This window comes from Pelmatolapia mariae, linkage group LG14 (assembly GCF_036321145.2).
Source record: "Pelmatolapia mariae isolate MD_Pm_ZW linkage group LG14, Pm_UMD_F_2, whole genome shotgun sequence".
In the NCBI taxonomy this organism is placed as follows: Eukaryota; Metazoa; Chordata; class Actinopteri; order Cichliformes; family Cichlidae; genus Pelmatolapia; species Pelmatolapia mariae.
Genome location: NC_086239.1, coordinates 19,275,321 through 19,293,964, shown reverse-complemented (window position 1 = coordinate 19,293,964; position 18,644 = coordinate 19,275,321). Strand labels below are relative to the sequence as shown.

At 39.2% G+C, this 18,644-nt stretch overlaps 1 protein-coding gene across 3 annotated transcripts in view; it reads left to right on the top strand.

Annotated features, from left to right (window-relative positions):
• The first annotated feature begins 1,756 nt into the window (after positions 1–1,756).
• The window catches only part of zgc:172282 (leucine-rich repeat and fibronectin type III domain-containing protein 1-like protein), a 175,478-nt gene continuing 158,590 nt past the window's right edge, over positions 1,757–18,644 (top strand). For all 3 annotated transcript variants that reach the window (XM_063493572.1, XM_063493571.1, XM_063493570.1), the window contains exon 1: positions 1,757–2,970. The gene's annotated coding sequence lies outside the window, so the exon portion shown is untranslated. The remainder of the gene's footprint in view (positions 2,971–18,644) is intronic.

Below are 18,644 nucleotides of genomic sequence, written 5' to 3'. Positions count from 1 at the left end.
CTTTGTGCAGTCGTGACAACTAAAGGTTATTTTAGTCTAACTTTGTGAAAAATTTGATAAAATAATTGGAGGTTAGTTATCGGAGGACACTGACCAAGTGATGCCCTGCATTTGCAATCCTTGTGGCTTTTCTGAAGGCAGCGACGATTCACAGAATTCTACAATGAGCACTCCTCTGTCTCTTGTATCTCTTTCACCCTCTGCCCACTCTTTCTTTCTTTCGTTCTTTCTCGCTTTTTGTTCACTCTCACTCAGCATCACGGCTCGATCTGTATGTGAAAAGTTGTTTGGTTTACTAGTTTATTCACCAGTATTTATACAACTCACTAATGCAACTTGACAGGATCCTTTAGGTCAGTGATAATTCTTCATTTAAGGATTCCAAAATTTGCTAATGCTGTTTAAACCCTGGGGACACCCGGTCTAATTAAAACATTGCTAAAGAAAGAAGCATCTGGGAAAAAAAGAGTCTCTAACCAGTAGCCAAAGCAATACTGCTGTAGGCTTATTAAATTCTCATTACATTTTGCTTTTAAATGCCACCAGGAGTTACTTTTACTACTGTATATAGTTCCCTTATATACACTTACAAAGCCTCTACACCTCCCCTTTTACTTCCTTTTGGCCAATCTCTCTCAAAAATGCACATATTTATTTGACTTTATAACACTAGCCTTTAGCTTATATTGCTCAGTACTTCAGCAGAGGTTAAAGATGAAACAAACTGTTAAGAGTTTTCATTTTTCCTGACCCCTGTCTGATCTCTGCCCATTCTCTAAATCTGTTTATTTCTGCCTTCCTCTGTTATTCTCTTTATCTCTTTATTATCCCCTGTCCTCCCGGCCCCACCACCACTAGCAGTCGCAACCTTGAACTGTTTGGTGTACTGCCAACAACGCACCATATAATTTATCCCTCTTGCTAATCAGATAATTGTAGAACACTCACATTTTATAATCTATGAAATCCTGCAGAATCTGGAAAGTGAGCACACTAATCTGCCTCTGCGCTGGCTGTTTCAGCCCTCTCTAATGGTAGCATTCATCACCACAGCTCTTCATCCGCAGTATCCGGGACACCTAACGGAAAGACTTTGATGAATGTGATATTTAATTTTATTAACATAACCCGTTTAATATTATTTATGTTTCATAATTCAGTGTCTGCTCCTCTCTTCCTCCTAGTGGTAATTACAAGTATTTATCAGGCATAAAGCCTTTGACATCACATATGATGAAAGTAAAGCCAGTCATTCCCATCACATGGAGGTTCCTGACTAAAGACAAGAGCTGTGCATCTCATCTCTCTTGCCTCCACTGGCAACCTAGAGCAGCTGCACCTGAGCTATGCTTAGGGTCAAACAGCTTCAATATGCAGATATAAGTGAGCAGTGTTTGTGCATATGTACTCAGAATGAATATAGTTGTGCTTCTGGATTTGAACCAAGACGTACTGGCAGTGATTTTTATTGTCAGCAGTAGTGCATTCCAGAACATGAGCAGATAGCCTACCTTTAATAACAACTGATAAAATGTAAGCTTTTTCCTGCTTTGCAGCTGTAACTGCATTCACGTGGTCCTCTTCAAGTCCCTGCTCCACACTTTGAGAACCTATTGACAGTGTGGCTGTCTACTGTATGTCCTGACAGACCCTAAACTTCAGCTACTGCAGGCTGAGGTCCAGGCGATGGCATCACCCACCGTCGTCATAAGGCATCCATCTGTTATCACCAGCTTGTAATCCCGGAGCAGCGACTTGTCAGTAGACAGAGCAGGACACAGATACGGAGGGAAGGAGACAGACAGGAGCGGGGCTGGTGGGCGTATCGCCTCCCGGGAAAAACCGCCGCACAGTGTGAAAGTAACTGCAGGAGGGACTGCTCATCGTAGCGGATCAGAGCGGGTTTTTAAAATGAGCTAAAGGACGTTAAATGTGGGGTTTTCTTTCGCTGCGAGATTTGTTTCTCCTTCCATCTGAAGCTCGCCTTATTCTTTGACCTATAACGCCTCGTCCACCATCCTCCGGCTGCCCGCGGTGTGGTCCTGTGTTTTTCCTCACAGACAACAACGCCGAGAGCAGAGAGAGGTCAAGACAAAGTCACTTGTGTAGAGGAAAAAGGCGAGCAGCGGTTTCACTGAGCTATGTGATTTTATAGTTTCTGATTTTTGGGGGTGGAGAGAAGAGTTACAAATTCGTGCACCTATTTTATTTATTTATTTATTTTTACCTGTGGAAGACCTTGGGACGGATAACACCTACCCACCATAACCCTGAGAGGATTTTTGTTTCAGGCGTCTACAGATGAAACACGAAGAGCTGCGAAGGAGTAAGATTGGACCTTAGGACAGCAGAGGCAGCTGCTGAATGGGGAAGCGGAGATCACCCATAGGGGAGACCGGCAAAGGAGTCCAGCGTGGTTTCCTTTACTACACATCGCTTTTCCTCCACTCTTTAGACACGGGAACCCAGCGATACTAACCTCCAGCGTTTGTGTATTTTCCTTCAAATGACCGATTAACGGAGTCTAAACAGAAACAGGGGGGGAGCTCGTATGGAGTCCGAATGAGCGCTCAACGCAGCGGTGCGCCGGTTTAACGGCGTTTCCCCCCCTCTCTCTTACAGTCCTGTCCCAGCGGATCACTAGCGGACAGTGGATAGCTGTAGGTTATAGACTGCGACCGGCCTTGCTCCCGTAAAGGGCTTTTGATACAAACTCAACGGGAACTAAATTGAAACGCTTGGCTTGCCCCGTCTCCCCTCCAGCAGCCCCGCAGCGCGGTTAGCCTTGCGCGGTGTCAGACAACAACATAAAAAAGTGGATATATTTTCTTATTGGGCTTGAAAATTATTCCGATCAGAAAGGGGATTATTTAGTATTTTCTTTCGAGTTCTTCACCTGGCTTGAAAAGGGAGCAAATAACCAGAGGAGACATAGCCTCAACAACAGGAGGAGGAGAGGCAGACGCGCAGGTATGATAGTGTCTATCTACTTTTCCCCTCTGTCCGATTATCGCACCATTTCCTCTCCCCGTTCCCTCCACCACCTTCCCCCGTCTGCATGTTCTCCTCTTTTTTTTAAAAAAAAAAAATGCCGCATCGCTTTTTAGAGGTTGGTTTGTAATTTTAGAAGAGTCGAGTTGAGTACATAGACAGAGAGAAAGAAGAGATGGCAGATGGGAAGATAATGGCGCTGGTGGGTTTTTTTTCTCCCCTACGATTCAGAGATGGTGATATCCTCTCTCCAGATTAAACACAGGAGGAAAAGAGAGACGGTGAGACGAGAAGGGATGATGTTGCTGAGGGGTAAAGTGTGAAGTAACATGTGTCAAACAGATAAGGAGATATGTTAAGAGACCGTGGCAGGACATGGGGTAAAAAGAGAGTTTAAAGAGGGAAAGGATGACTTGGTTGTGAAAGAAAGGCAGAACTGAATAACCGAACCGTTGTGGAGACGAGAACAAACAGGGAGAGAAGTGAGACAGGAGGGGCTTAAAGGGATCTGATAGGGGAAGAGGGCAGAAGAGAGGGTGCTGAGATGGAATACAGAGAAGGAGCAGGAAGAGGAGATGGGCTGGGTGATAGGGGAGGGGGAGAAGGCAGGGCATAATGGCCAGAGAGAGGGTTCTGCTGGAAAGGTGAGTAGAGAGAATATAAGGGGAAGGGTGAAAGTAATGGAATCAAATAGAATGAGGGGGGAGTTGGTGAGGTGAGGAGGGGTTAGCTTACTGGTGCAGGTGGGGAGAAGGATCAAGACGCTATGCAAGAGGAGTGAGGAAAGATAGAGCTCAAGAAATCTCTAAAAATATGGAGGCCAAGTGTAGAACACTCCGTCAATCTATGCTGGAGACACTATGTGGTATTATCCAGTGGATTGCTGCGCAATTGCCATTGCTGCACCATGGAGACACAAAGATATAAAGACAGGAGGAGAAACCAGAAAAAAAGGCAGGAAGGATAGATTTACGAAGCCAGTAATTTAAGTTGCTGTGTCAGCTCATCAGCTCCTCTTTACCTGGTAAATTCTTCCTATCCCTAACTGCTTCATTTGCATTTTGATTGGGTTTTGCAATGGCTCTAAGCCACCTTAAAACACATGTAAACACACATGCAAGAATATACAACATTTGCAGGGAGGGCTTTTCTGGTTTTCCTGTCTTCATTGGAATGTGTATACCTGTGGCTTAGCTGAAGCCTTTTTTTTGTTCTGATAATTCAATCTTTCCTGCCTACGTTGTGTCATTCTTCCTGGGTCGTGTTAGTGCAGCGTGTTTGAATGTAGCTCAAATTGCTGTCTAGGCAGAATATTTTGAAAGATTCAGTTGATGATGATATTTTAATGCCTTTCAGATCACAGTGAAGTTCTTTATGCATATGATCAGTATTAATCAGCATGCTGGAACACAGTTGGAAGTTAATGGAATCATGAAGAGCACTTGCTGTCAGCATACTGTACCACTGATCATGACCCACTTTAGACTGCAGCAGTAAAATTCTAGTAGAGAACAAAGATTTTGTTGAGATTAAACTTTTAAGCCTTAAACATGGCAAGTATAAACGAAGAAAATTTAAAGCTGACTTTTTTCCACAAACTAACACAAACATACTCTTCATTCATCCTTTTGTATAATAGGAATTAAAACTGGTGTACAGTGAGGGGACCTAGTTGATCCCCTGGTGAATTTGTAAGTTTGCTTACTTAGAAAGAAATGAAGAGTTTCTAGTTTTTATGGCAGTTTCATTTGAATGTAGAGACAGGATGTCAACTAAAACTCCAGAAAAAAAAATACATTGCATAAAAGTTATAAATTGATCTGCATGCCATTAAGAGAAGTAATATTTGAATCCCTACAACCTAGCCAGAATTCTGGCTTGCATAGTCAGTCAACTGCACATAGAGCCATCAAAGGACATCAGGGACAAAATTGTAGATCTGCACAAAACTGGAATGGGCTACAAGGCAAGAAGCCTGGTGAGAAGGTTACGACTGCTGGTGCGATTATTCAGAAATGAAAGAAATATAGAATGAACATTACTTCCCCTAGGTGTAGCGCCCCATGCAAGATTTTGCTTCATGGGATGAGGATGATAATGAGAAAGGTGACGGACCAGACCAAAACTATACAGGTTGTTTGTGATTTGAATAGAGTTGGGACCACAGTCACTGAGAACACCACTGGTAACACACCACAGCGTATTCAATTGAAATCTTGCAGTATCCACAAGAGCACCCTGCTGAGAAGGCACATGTACAGGCTTGTCTTAAGTTTGCCAGTGAACATCTAAATGATTTGGGAGAAAGTACTGCAGTCAGATCAAACCAAAATCAAGCTGGCTTTGGCTTCAACTTGAGTCACTGTGTTTGGAGGACAGGAAATGCTGAGTATGATCCAAAGAACACTGTTCCAACAGTTATGCATTGAGGTGGGAACATTATGCTTTGGGGCTATTTTTCTGCTGAACATAAAAGACGACGTCACTGCGCTGAGTGGCCAAAATCTTAGATGGGAACCTCCTTCCCTCAGCCAGAACACTGAAAACAAACTGCAAAGGCAATAAAGGAGTGGCTAAAGAAAAAGCACATTCACGTCATGGAGTGGCCTAATCAGCCTCTAGATCTCAGTCATATAGAAAATCTGAAGCTTCAAGTTGCCAAGCAGCAGCCAAGAGTTTCTGTAAAGAGGAGTGAGCCAAAATCCCTCCCATCATATGTGTAAAATGGGTGACTAACTACAGGAAACATCTAAATTCTGTGCTTGCCAACAACAGTTTCTCCACCAAGTACTAAGTCATGTTTTGCTTGGGGATCAAATACTTATGTTTACTTATTTGGTGTTTTTTCTGTGGATTTTTGGTTGCTACATGTCTTTCTCCATTAAAATTAAACTACTATAAAAAAAAAATTAGAATGTTCATTTATTTAGAATCTAGCAAACGTACAAATTCAGCAGGGGATCAAATAATTATTTCCGCCACTGAAGGGCTAAAATATGCTGTGATTAGCTGCTCCCTGTTTCTATATATTACTGTCATGTCACAGCGAGCACACAACATCTTAGGGCATAGTTATAGCTTATATTTGCGCCAAGCTCTAGTCTGAGATATACTATTAATGCAAGTTTATATCCCTCTTATGAATACTATACATCGAAAAACAGACAGTTCTCACACTGCCATGGAAACAGGAGAGTTCACTCAGGCGGTTAAGAACAACTAAAATTGGATGAAAGCCATCTGTTTTATTTTCATTTCTTAATGGCAAGAAGCACAGTTTTATGAAAATATGACATTTTCACCTGAAGCAGTTAAAAATATAAACTATTGTGTCCTGGAATTACTGGAGATATATGTGCATGAATGTATATTTATTAATATAGGTTATCTTCCCAAAAGCAGATGCTCTGAGTCCATGAATGATGTTGTTGGTTGGTTAAAAAAATGGACTGTTTAATGATCATAAACAGACCAATTTGCACTCTAAAGTCAGAGAATCCATGACACTACTCTGAATATTAATATATTTATTCATGTGAGAAAAGCTTTTTGTTTTCACGAGTGGAAAACCAATTTAACTGTTTTGGTTTGGGTATTTTGAAAAAACACCTTTACCCATTTGTGAGTCAGAAAATCAGAATACATGCAAATGCCTTCATTCGTTAAGTGCAGCGGAGACCACACTGATTGCTGAAAGCGAGAAATAAATGACAGACCACAGGTTCATTGATTTAATTTCATAAAGTAAAAGTAATCATTTTATTGGTCATTACGGTGTTTCAGTATAACATCTGTTTCATCACAGCCCCAGTCCTCAGTATACAGATACTAAAAATGGTAAATATAAACCTAATACCATAGCTGCCCCTAACCACAGAATTTTATAGGGTCTCAGTATAAAGCACCAGAAGGCGACTGTTCTTGTGGATTGGTGCTCTATAAATAAACCTGAATTGAATTGAATTTGGTTAAAGTTAAAGACAGAGGAAAGTGTGATGGCTGCCTATATCATAGGGTATTGAGATGTCCCTACAATGGTACCATATTTTGAAAAAAAAAAATTACACAACTGAGTCTTACCTGGTTGTCAGCTATCGATACAGCAACAAGGAGACATGTTGACAAAGTACCAGGGATATAGCTGTGTGGGGATTTCCATAGTGAACGGCTGGATTTTAATTTACCACTTTATTAGAGGATTCGCACTAGCATAAAAGAGGTATTTCCTACACAAAGTATTTGGTAAAGAAATAGGTGTAAAGCAGTAAAGAGCTTCACAAAATGACTCTTGTATCGGAGAATGGGATCCATTAGGCCTAAGAACATTTGGAAAGCCTACGTGATCTGTCTGATTTTTTAATCCTATTCATGTGTGTAGGGGACCAACAAAAAGTCTTGGCCACACATGGACTTGGTCCAAAATCACTACCTACTCTATGTACTACCACTGGGTAGTGGCGTACACAGTCATTTTGCTTTTTCTAGTACTGTGTGATGAAAAGTAGTGTACGACTGATCTCTATCCAAGCGACTGGCAAGACATTGCTTACCATTATGCCGGCTTCAGATAATCAAGAGTAAAGAAAGTGCCACATTACAACTGCTATGTGTAATGTGGCTGTATACTTATCAACTGCTATGTGAGTAGTACTACGAGTATTGGATTTACTAATTTTTAATTTTTGGTTTTACTAGAATGTTTGTCAGTATTAATTTGTTTAGCTGATTCATTTGACGAGTTTCAGTTACGCAATTTTGCAAATAACTCACTATGTAGTCCTCTGTGCCACAAAGGCTGTAGAGATTACTGCATGACAATGATTTTGGACAGAACCACGCTCTCTTTTAAGTCCACCTTGGACAGTTTTGTGCTTAGTGGTGGTTTTGCACTTGCTAGAAAATTCAGTATCTTTACAGCTCACTGAATTAATGATGTTATATATTATGTTATATTTGTCGTGCTGTGCGCCTAATATATCATGTTCTTTAATGCAATTTGAATCCAATCTGTTGCTATGCACTGGGTCTTGCATGGTTGGCTCCACAGTCTGATGCATAAACAGCGTTCAGCTCTTTGGTGATTGTGTATGCGTATGACATATTAATTAAATGTATTTTAGAACAAAAAAAAATCCCTCTCAAAACTATTTTATGTTATCTTATTTAGTTATGTATCAATTTTTAGGCAACATTGCTTCACTTGTACTTAACTTTCACCACAATTTCCTGCTGTAGAGAATTTCATCTCTACAGCAAATTCATCTGATCTATATCTCTGCAAGATAGCCATTAAGCATATTTCTGAAAAATGTAAATAACAGACTTTGAAATGGCTTTAGTAAAGACAGTGGATTTGCATGTTGTGTGTAAACAGTTCTGAGGCAAATATTTCCTACATAGTGGAGGGACAGAGACTTGTGTCCCTTCATGATCGCTCTGATTTATTTGGGTTGTAAAAGCTTCTATTATGCCATTACTTTTAACCACAGTAGTCAAATGTGTACTGTACAATAATTCAGGTGATTATAATTCAGATAATCAAACAGGTGGGTCCTTCTTTCAGATTGAGAGCACCAGAGGTGGGTGATTGATGGGAGACATGCGACTATAAAAAAACCCCATAACACTGCTGCTTCTGCCAGCTGACAATGCAGGGTTCTTGATCATGTTTACAGTTTATTGAACCATGCTGAGTCCAAGCTGGAAAACGGAAAGCTTGATTTGGCGAGGAAGGAGTGGATCGAGGTTTTCAGAAGCGTGGACAAGAATCTGTCTCAGTCTTGTGTATTTTTAAAGCAGCACAATCAGGTACTGTCTCTATTAATAAAATCATACGATACATTACAGCAGTGATGAATACTGAATGACAATAGTGCTCCATTAGTGTGAGTCCGACTTTTCATGCTCACAATTTATCAATTTATGATTAGCTAGAAAAGCAATCAAAACCCTGCTCAAAATACGGTAACTTGGAACAATAAACCCATTTATTTTTTGGCATCATATAAAATACCTCTCATTCTGTCAATGTCAGATTGAAAAATGAAGCTGAAGAGAAGTGTAAATTCTGGAGGAGTGTAAGACCAACTGATTGATGCCTCTGTGTGAAAAAGTCAGCAGAAAATAAATGGAACTCACACAGAGAAACTCACTGAGTTTTAGAGACCGCAGAAAATCTGTTTCATCACTGTGGGGAAGCAATGTATACATCTATAGGGTACAACGAAAACACATGTAGTGGTTTTTGTAATGTTTACATTGTTGAATAGGGGTTTTTTTTGTTTTGTTTTTTAAAAAAAGGAGTTGCACTCCAATTGGATTATGTGCAGTAGTTGACCTTTATTCAGCAAGGCAGGTAAATTAAGACCAAATTCTTTGTTTGCATAAAGAAGACAAACGAGAATGAAATGAACAGACAAAGAAGGAAAAAAGAAACAGAAGAAGAATGACAGAAACTTAGGGAGAGACGAGGAGATGGAAAAAAATAATGAATATTTTGCAATAAAGCTGTAGGTGTTAAGACTGCGATATGGCATCGTGCTGTTTTATAGTTTTATGTCTTTGTGATGTATTCAACACAGTGACATGCTGTCCACTACGGCAGGGGTTTAAATGTCTACACAGTCTGTGCGTGTGCGCTCGTGCCTTTGTGCGCGCACGCCTGTACATGCGCATGGCAACAGATGCTGGTTCAGTGGCGCCATCCCACCTCACCAGGGAGGAACAGGAGAGAGATGCTGCTGAAAGGAGGGAGAGGTGAAGAGAAGGAGGGTGGGGGGGATGGTGCCAGGAGAAAGAGAGGGAGAGCAAGAGGGAGCTGTGTGCTGAATGCCAAGCAGCATGGTATTAGAATGGTGCTGTGTTGAGCAGGCAGGCAGTGGGATACAATATTGCTCAGCTAAACCACAGTCAGTTTTCTAACTTTGTCTACAGCAGGTACAACATGGGCTATTTTTGCTGATTTATTGTGACCATGTAAATCAATTGTGTCAGTGTAGAAAATGTTAACCTTCTTCCATACCCTCCATATAACATAATGTACAGAACATTGGCCTAAATAGGTTGTAGTAGCTATGAATACCTCTTTTGTCAAGAATAATATGGGGATCTATTTTTATCATCCTTTGACCCACCTTGCCTTGCCTTGCCTTTGTCTCTTGGATATATACTGGTGTGCATCAGCAATTGTTTTGCCTATAGAATGATTGGTCCAGTTATTTCCAGTTCCCATACAATACCTTTGCTTTGGGTATCTGGAGATACTCAGTACCAAACAGTGACATTTCCATAATCTGTATTCCTGTATTGGTAAGAAATTTGCTGTAAAAGGAGCTTGGAGTTGAGAAATAAAAGTTGATTTGTTAAAAATAAATATATAAATAAATAAATCAGCTAAGATTTTACAGCTCTGTCGAAGCCACAAAAATACATCTGGTCATATTTAGATATGTAGACAACATATTGCATTAAAATATTAGTATATTCCCATTGTCGCACTGGTGCTTCCATTAATTATGTATATAACAGGGCGTTTGCAAAAATCACATTGGACAAATCTTGCTTATGGCCACGACTATGGTGGAGATGGTTAGCTCGCTGAAATTAAACAGAGCACCAGATTAAGTCATGAAAAAAAATATATATAAAAAAGCAGAATTTTGAAATGAGCTGCAAACTGCAGTTAAACACACTTGCCATTACTAAAGACATCTGTTGTTGCTTTGCAATTGCAGTATTGATAAGTCGTTTTTAATGAAAGGCTCTTACTGTGAGTGCATCCTTTATGCGTTTAACATTTAACAGCATGCAAACTGCACTGGAGTCGTTTGAATACTTAATAATAAATAAAAATCATTTAAAGAAGCATTTGAACTGAAAGTTGAATTTTGTTGACGTATTGACAGATGAACAAATATTTCTTAGCAATGCTCACAGTAATGACATAATGCTTACCGCATTGATTTGCTTTTTACATTACATAAACTAGATTACCAGTTTTTTTGTATTCAAACTTTATTAATATTAAGTTGCATACTGTTATGTGAATTATTTAGGAGCTGAAAATGGATAATTGATTTAGAAAAAATGTTTCCCCAACTCACTTCATTTTTCTTTAAAACAGATGTTCTCTGTATAAATGTGGGTCTTTCTGTCTGTTGGCATGTGTTTGCATGTAACTGTACGTCCTGGTCAGGGTGACAGTGCAGACCTGACAAGCTAACCCAGATAGTGAGGGGAGATAGATTGAAGAGGAGTGTCAGCTCTCTCCTCTATATCTCTACATCTATTACTTGTGTCTGACAGAAGCAGCACTGCATGATGGATGGATGCCCCACTCTATCTCTATCCACTTCTCACTCCGCTCACTGTTTTCCTCTCACTCACGCATTTTTCACCACTTGGTTTTCCTTCATCTACCTGTCACTTGCGTGCATCCATTTTTTTTTTGTAATTTGTCTTTCTTCCGCTATATATTTCTCTTCCGCTGTGATCAACTTTCTTTACTTTTGGTGACAGCAGGGGCACGGTTGTGGTAGTATGTGTTTGTTTATGGGCAAGCGTTGAAGTGATAATGTAGAGATCTGCAGCTGGAGTTTCAAATTACTGTGACAGAATGATCTATCACTTTGTTGCTGTTTATCAGTTGTTGCTTACATTCACTTCTCTACACTCAGTGCTGCAGGCGGTTTTTCATAGTAAATGAACATGAAACAGTGCAGCGCACAGAAGGTAAAAACAGGAAACCTGATGCAGTTTGAAAGAGATGTTTGATTGGCTGGGGTTGAAAATATAGCCTGTAAGATAGCTTTATTTAATTGGTTCCCACAGTTATTTTTCTTTTTTAGGATTGATGAGGTTATGTAAAGGTGAAGTGTCCGTCCCTTCACAACTGACAAGAATTGCTAGTCCTCCAAGACTACTGGTCAAATATTTGTGCAGCTTGCACACGATGATCACCTAAAGGGTCTTCACCCAAACTGTGTTCACAGTCATATTGGTTGTTATATTACGGGCACTTTTCTATTTTTACAAAAATTGCTGCTTCCCATAGAGAATTTGTCAGATTTTAGTGAAACAAGACTGTTTTTTCCCGGAGATGACTGTTTATAAACCGATTTGACTTCTCAGTGGATTTTAATTCACATTAGTTTGTGCAATACAGCCAAGAAAACTTATCACTTTCTTTCTGTACTTCACACATGATAATAGCCTGTGATGTAACATGAGCCAGAAGAGCTAATGTGTTACTGATGTTTTTGTTTTTGTTCTGTTTGAGTTTGCAGTTATATAGTTTGCTGTATAAATTGTTCATGTTACATTGTAACACCAGCAGTTGGAGTCACGTTACTAAGACTTTAACAAATTTGGCATGTACTGCGAAAAATAAACAAAAAGTAAATATAAAATTGACCTTGCTAATCAATTCTTGTTGGAAGGATGAGAGGCTGAGAGAATTTCATTAACCTCCCAGTTTGAAGGGTTATCACTACACAAAGTGTAATTATTCTTACACGTTTTGAAGTGCTGGAGTATCTTTGTGTGTCTGTCTAAAGTTCATACTTTCTGAAGCCTGTTTTAGATTTCGAAACCATCTAAAACAGGCTAAAATAAAAAAAAACAAACTAGGCAGTCAAATGCTTTTACATATTATCTGACAGACAGTCCCTTGATTATGATTGTTAAAACACTGAAATTGCACAAATATGTAGGTGCAAAAGAAAACATCATGAGCTGTTGTTTAAATACATAAACCTTCTCATGATGATCTTAATGACAGTGAATATTTACCATAGGATGTGATGTGGGCTTGTTGTTGTTGCGTTATCTGTGGCAAGCAACAGATAAACAGTTTGCCATTCTGAAGTCATTTTAGCTACACCTGAACTCAGGAGAAACACCTGGTCATGGGTTTTTGAAGCAGCAGCTAAAAACAAAGTTTTACCCCTCAGCCTTGATGCTGAGCCCACTCAGCAGTTCACAGAGTGGGTGTTTATTAACGCAAGCTAAAAGGACAGACCCTGCTGGGTTGAAATGGTTCACTTGGCGCACCATGAACCCGATGCTCTGCAAGATAGTTCGAGGAATAATTAGAGACTTTAGAGGGCAATCTCCTGTAGATAATGGCACTCTTAAGGACAGGAAGCTTATAAAGCTCAGCAATAGTTCTAGCTTGTGCAAAGTATGTTAATGAACTAAGAAACTTAAATAAAATAATAATTGTTTAGCGGTGCTGGAAGCATAGCTTTAATCTGGACCACCTTATAATCTGACTCTTAGTCTGATCAAAATGTCCTTGCACTGCATTTTGAATGTCTGTTCAACGCTGTTGCTCTCTGACTTCACATTCGCAGTATTGACTGTGCAGTCACTGTATTGTATGCTTAGCTAGTTACAATTCCCTCATGACACACTGTGGGAATTATCTCACTGTTGCTTTCTGGAAAGCTTGGCAGTGCTAATCAGAAATTGCATTTTTAGCTCCCTCTGAAAGGCAGAGTACTTTGTAAGTGCTCAGTGTGTTCGTATGTGAACATTATAAATAGATTGAAAAGAACACTGCGGAAATTCTTTAGATCAGTAAAGCATCAGATAATGCGTGAAGCTGGTAATGAGACATTTCATTTATGTACAGTGTTATGAACTGGGCGAAGGTCGGGGCATCGCACATGAGAAAAAGTAAACAAGATTATTATGAACCTAAATAAATAAATAAACAAACAGGATAATGACATCAACAAAGGCTACAAAACAAAACTGCTAGGTGACCTTAAAGAAGGTAATAGTCCTTCTGTTCTCTGCTTACTGGCTCCTAAACCAAGAAGCCAGAACCAACCGTTAGCAGACAAATGGGGAGGGACCCCAAATATGTTACCGAGACCTCTTCCATCCATCAGTTTTCCTTAACTGCTTATCCAGTTCATGGAGTGGGAGCACAATGTGCTAGGTCAGGAGAGGTGCACCTTAGGTTGCCGGAGTAACACAGAGAGACAACTGTTCACTCCTACGGTCCTTTTAAAAACCTAACCTGCTCACTAACAGCTGAACATGTAAATAGTAGTTGACACGGTATTATTTTGTGTATTGGCATTCAGTTTGAAATTCTAGCGTTAATCTGACCCTACTGTGGACTGTGGGAGGAAGCTGTAGTAGCCAGAAAAAACAGCCACAAGGTTAACATGCAGACGATACATAGAGAGGGGATCCAGCCAGCTGGTGGGTTTGAACCTATGACCCTCTTGCTGTGAGATGACAGTGTTAACTATTAGAGCACTGTACTGCCCTTCCTGCCACCACTTGCAATATAAAGCCATCCTACATTTGCTTTTTAAAATATATGTGCAAAGTCTTTTTGCTCTCAGCATCTAAGAGATTTTTAATTTATACAAGAGCAGAATGTGCATTAGATTTCTTTTGAATATGTATGTGTACATGACATAAACTGTCTGCAGGTGCAGGTTAACACAAAAATCTTTCCATGTGTTTACATGTAGACATGCAGCAAAACACAACTTATATACACGCATATGGTTAACCTCTTATTCTACATTCGGTTCAGGCTTACCATCCCCTCCTTTTTCTCCACTTTAAAGGTGCCTGTGAAGCTCCTGCTGCACGCTGAATGTTGGTTTGATTGACAGTGGCTTGCTGGTGCCTGTGTGCGAGAGCACAAGCAGGAGCTAATGTGGTAAACAGCTGACACTGCATCATGAGGTGGGGAACCACTGATGGAAGCTAGAAGAAGCCAAACACAAAATGTACCACCATTGTACCCTAAAAATACTAAATATCTATAATAAATATCTATTGTTGAGTGAACATTATTGTGTAAAATATTATAGGGTTATTTTGGTTTATTTGCATTTTTAAAAATTAATCACTGCCTGTTAAATGGTTCAGTAGACTTTCTCTTCAAATTCCAGCTAAAAAATGGCAATGTAAATAAATGTGACAAAGAGCTCCTTTCATGGTGATTCAACAAAGAAGTATCACCTCAGTGTATCGCTGACTCCATAGGTATTTGTACAGGGAAATGATGTTAGGTTTTGGTTCTGATGGATGATGGTTCAGTTCTGATGGATAATGCCTATAATAACCAGCTGGTTCACTAGACCAGCATGTGGCCAAACACCTGGACAAGCCCTTCCCCTCTGCTTGCCCTCGGTTAGATCAAGCTATCTTCATCTGCTGCTATTTGTTGCTGTTGTGCTATGTACTCCATAAATCACTTTGTAATGAAGTACAAATTACTCAGCAAAAGCAAAATGGAAGGATTGTTAAGCCAAGATGTTGGCCTTTACGAATGCCATTCCCCCCCCGGCCAAAAAAAAAAAACCCTGATTGGTCTGATTTATGCAGATTTCCCAACATTAGTGTTCTAGTTCAGGGTGAGTATCATCGGTGCTCACAGGACATTTATAGCTTCGGTTTAATGGTGCAAGGCTTTACAGGTTTGACACTGTGTGAGTCTGTGTGTGTGAGTTGAGTGTGTGACAGCTGTAGATGTCCTTGTCCCAGCTGTTCTGCTTTGCAGCCAACTCATTGAGCTGGCAGCTGTTACAATAAAGTTATAGGGTGTTGTCTCTATTCTTTCCCATGATAATACTGTGAAAAATCTGGATTATTCATACTCCAGATTCATCAGTCTTATCTGGTATTGGTATTGGCTTGTACACTTGCCAGCCCACTCTATTGTGAGGATTACAGCAATACTGAGACTTAATGGTAAAAAAAAACAATACACAATTTATTATTAAACTCACTTATAATATTACTATTAAATGTTATGTCAGTTCTGTTGTAACTGGTTTTCTTTCCCCATGCTCTGGTGTTTCTTCTGGAGTTTCTTCTTTACTTTAGGCTCGTTATCTTGAGTTCATGTCATTTATTTGAAGAGTCACCACAATTAATCATGAAGCGGATAATCTGGGAAGTCAAAATCACGGTGAATACTTTAAAAGTTTTAGTGATATTTGAGGGCAGTCTAGGAAAAGTAAAAAGTGCTAGAGGAGAAAATGACAGAATGTTTATCAGTATTTTTTATTTTGGGGGGGCATGCAAAGTCATTCAGTCATTCAGTCTATCCTGACACATCATTTCAGGATAGAGGACAGCATCTGGAGGACAGTAATATTAGAGTATTTTAAAGGGCCATGGTGCAGCAACTAAGATTTCAACATAAGGTGCATCTTCATCTCAGTAAGAAGAGGCAGTGTTGGTGTGTTGATTTAAAATGCACATGCCCACCTAATAGCTGTCCCTCATGTCCTCTTTAGAAACCACATTCCTACCACATAGTATATGTTAAATGGATCAGCTCATGAATAAATGCGTATTGCTAATTAGAACTTAGCAACTCACTGAACAAGGTAATGTAAGGTAAATAAATGAGGTAAAATGTGTGGGTTTATCCTGAGTGGAATTTTACCCAAGAGCATCCGATTACATTAATGTCAGTTTTTTTGTTTTTTGTTTGTTTTTGTACAGTATTAAAATGTTTCTTTTTATTCCTTTGACTTTATAGAGACTTCAGTAACTGATAAGGTTGCAAAACATGAAATAGTCATCCTTGCAAACAAGAAAACTGTGCTCTGGAAAGACAAAACCATGATCTTTTCTCAAATTTAATCTTTAACCTTAAATGAGCCATATTTGATTAAAGAAGACAAATGCATGGCATGCACAATGCATAATCTGTGTATGACATGTCCAATGGATGCATTATTGGTATAAATGCCTTTAAGTCGGCTATTTAAAAAAGAACTACAGCATAGTGGGGTACTTGGAATGCAAATCCACTGAAATCCATTGCTGATAAAATGTGAACAAATTGTACTAAAAAAAAACCCCCAACTGTTTTTTAATAAACAAAATCTTGAGGATTATAGCCGACCAGCTTAGTCTAAGACTGATTAATTAAATAAAAGCTCAGATGTATAGTGAACACGCTTTTCCTGTCAAGTGGTTTAAAAAACACTTAAGATGAAAGTGTGACCTCCAGAGTGAATTCTCTTTCTCTTAGACTGGTTTTAAAGATTTCTTTGATTATTTATAAAAAATAAAAAAATTTAAAAATAGTGCAGCGTTGTAGTTGAAGACATGCATTGTTAACTAAACAGAAAAGTTGAAAGTCCACATAGACTGAACTGTCTTGGAGCTTTGAGGAATAAGATCCATGGACATAAACTGCACTGCTCAAGATCACAGAAACTGTGTGTATGAAATCTTCTTTATAGTGACTTTTCTCTGATTTCAGTCCCCAGGGTTTTAAATGATCACAGGAGCTTATTGTCACTCTGAACCAAGGTTTGGATCTTTTATTCTCTCACTCTTTATTTTTTTTTACACCCAGTGAAAGTGGGGAACTTGCGCTTGCAGTTAAATGAGGTGTCGATACACAACAAAAATCACTTTTCCCACTTTTCCCCATTGTGCGTCCTTTTCAGTTAACAGTTTAATTGGGGTGGGGGATAAATAATGGATGGAGACATACAGTGTTCCGAAAGCTGAAAAGTTGAAGCAAGCATGTTTTTTTGCCTTTCACTGTGATTTTCTTTATAAAGAAGATACATTTTTATATCTTCTACTTGTTTTTGTTTTTTTTAAAGCTGTTACACTTTCATGTTTAATTTTTTTATATATATATTTAGAAGTTGAATCCGAGGTCATATTATCATGGGATCACATTGGCTAAGACACTGGGTATGGTTTAATAATTACTACCTTATTACATGAATACTCAGTAATCAGTAGCTCAAACCTGTCTTTGACCTCTGTCTCCGTTTTAATCTGAACTATCACCACCATCTAATTTTTTATGATTGTATTGTAGCAAATTGCTCTGACATCATATGTGAATATTGTCGTCCAGTTTGTATCAAGTGCAGACTGACAAACACACCTGCTAGCAGGGCCGTGCAGAGAGGTTTAAAGGGGCGGGTGCTCAAAGTTAAAAAGGGGCACATTGAACCAGGCTGAATAACAACAACACACATTCATCAAGAATCTAATATGGGATTGCATCATACTACATCACTGTTGTGAGGTGGCCTTGTCATCTTCCTCCTTCATCTCCTCATCTCATCTATCACTCTCCACTTGCTGTCCATCTGAGAACAAAGCACAATTTGCTATTGCAATAAACTATTGTTTAATTATCCACACTTAACAACTCCTGCACTTAATCTATAATAAAATGATGACAGAAAAATGTTATAGAAGCAAAACATTCCAGTTGTGCTTATTATTATTTTTATACTGGAATTCCTCTCCAACAACTGGTACATGTGTTAATGTTACCTGTGCTCTTTGTAATCCAGCTGGTGAGGGATCCACTGCCTTTAGTAGCCTCACACAGCTCCTTTTTGTCACTGTTTCCTCCTCATGTCCTTACCAGGCATGTCTGGACAATGTTATATCATGAGTAATAATTTAAAAAATCTATACACATAAAACACACACATGCATGAACACACAGTGACATTTTAGACCTTCTTCAGAACACTTCAGAATACTGTATATACTATGGCCACAAGTTTCCATCATGGTGCTGATCCAGAATCCTTCCCTTATTATTTATTATTAGAGCTACAATAATAAAGCAATGAGGGGAAAAAAAGTAATAAATATGAAATAATGTATATATGATGATTCCA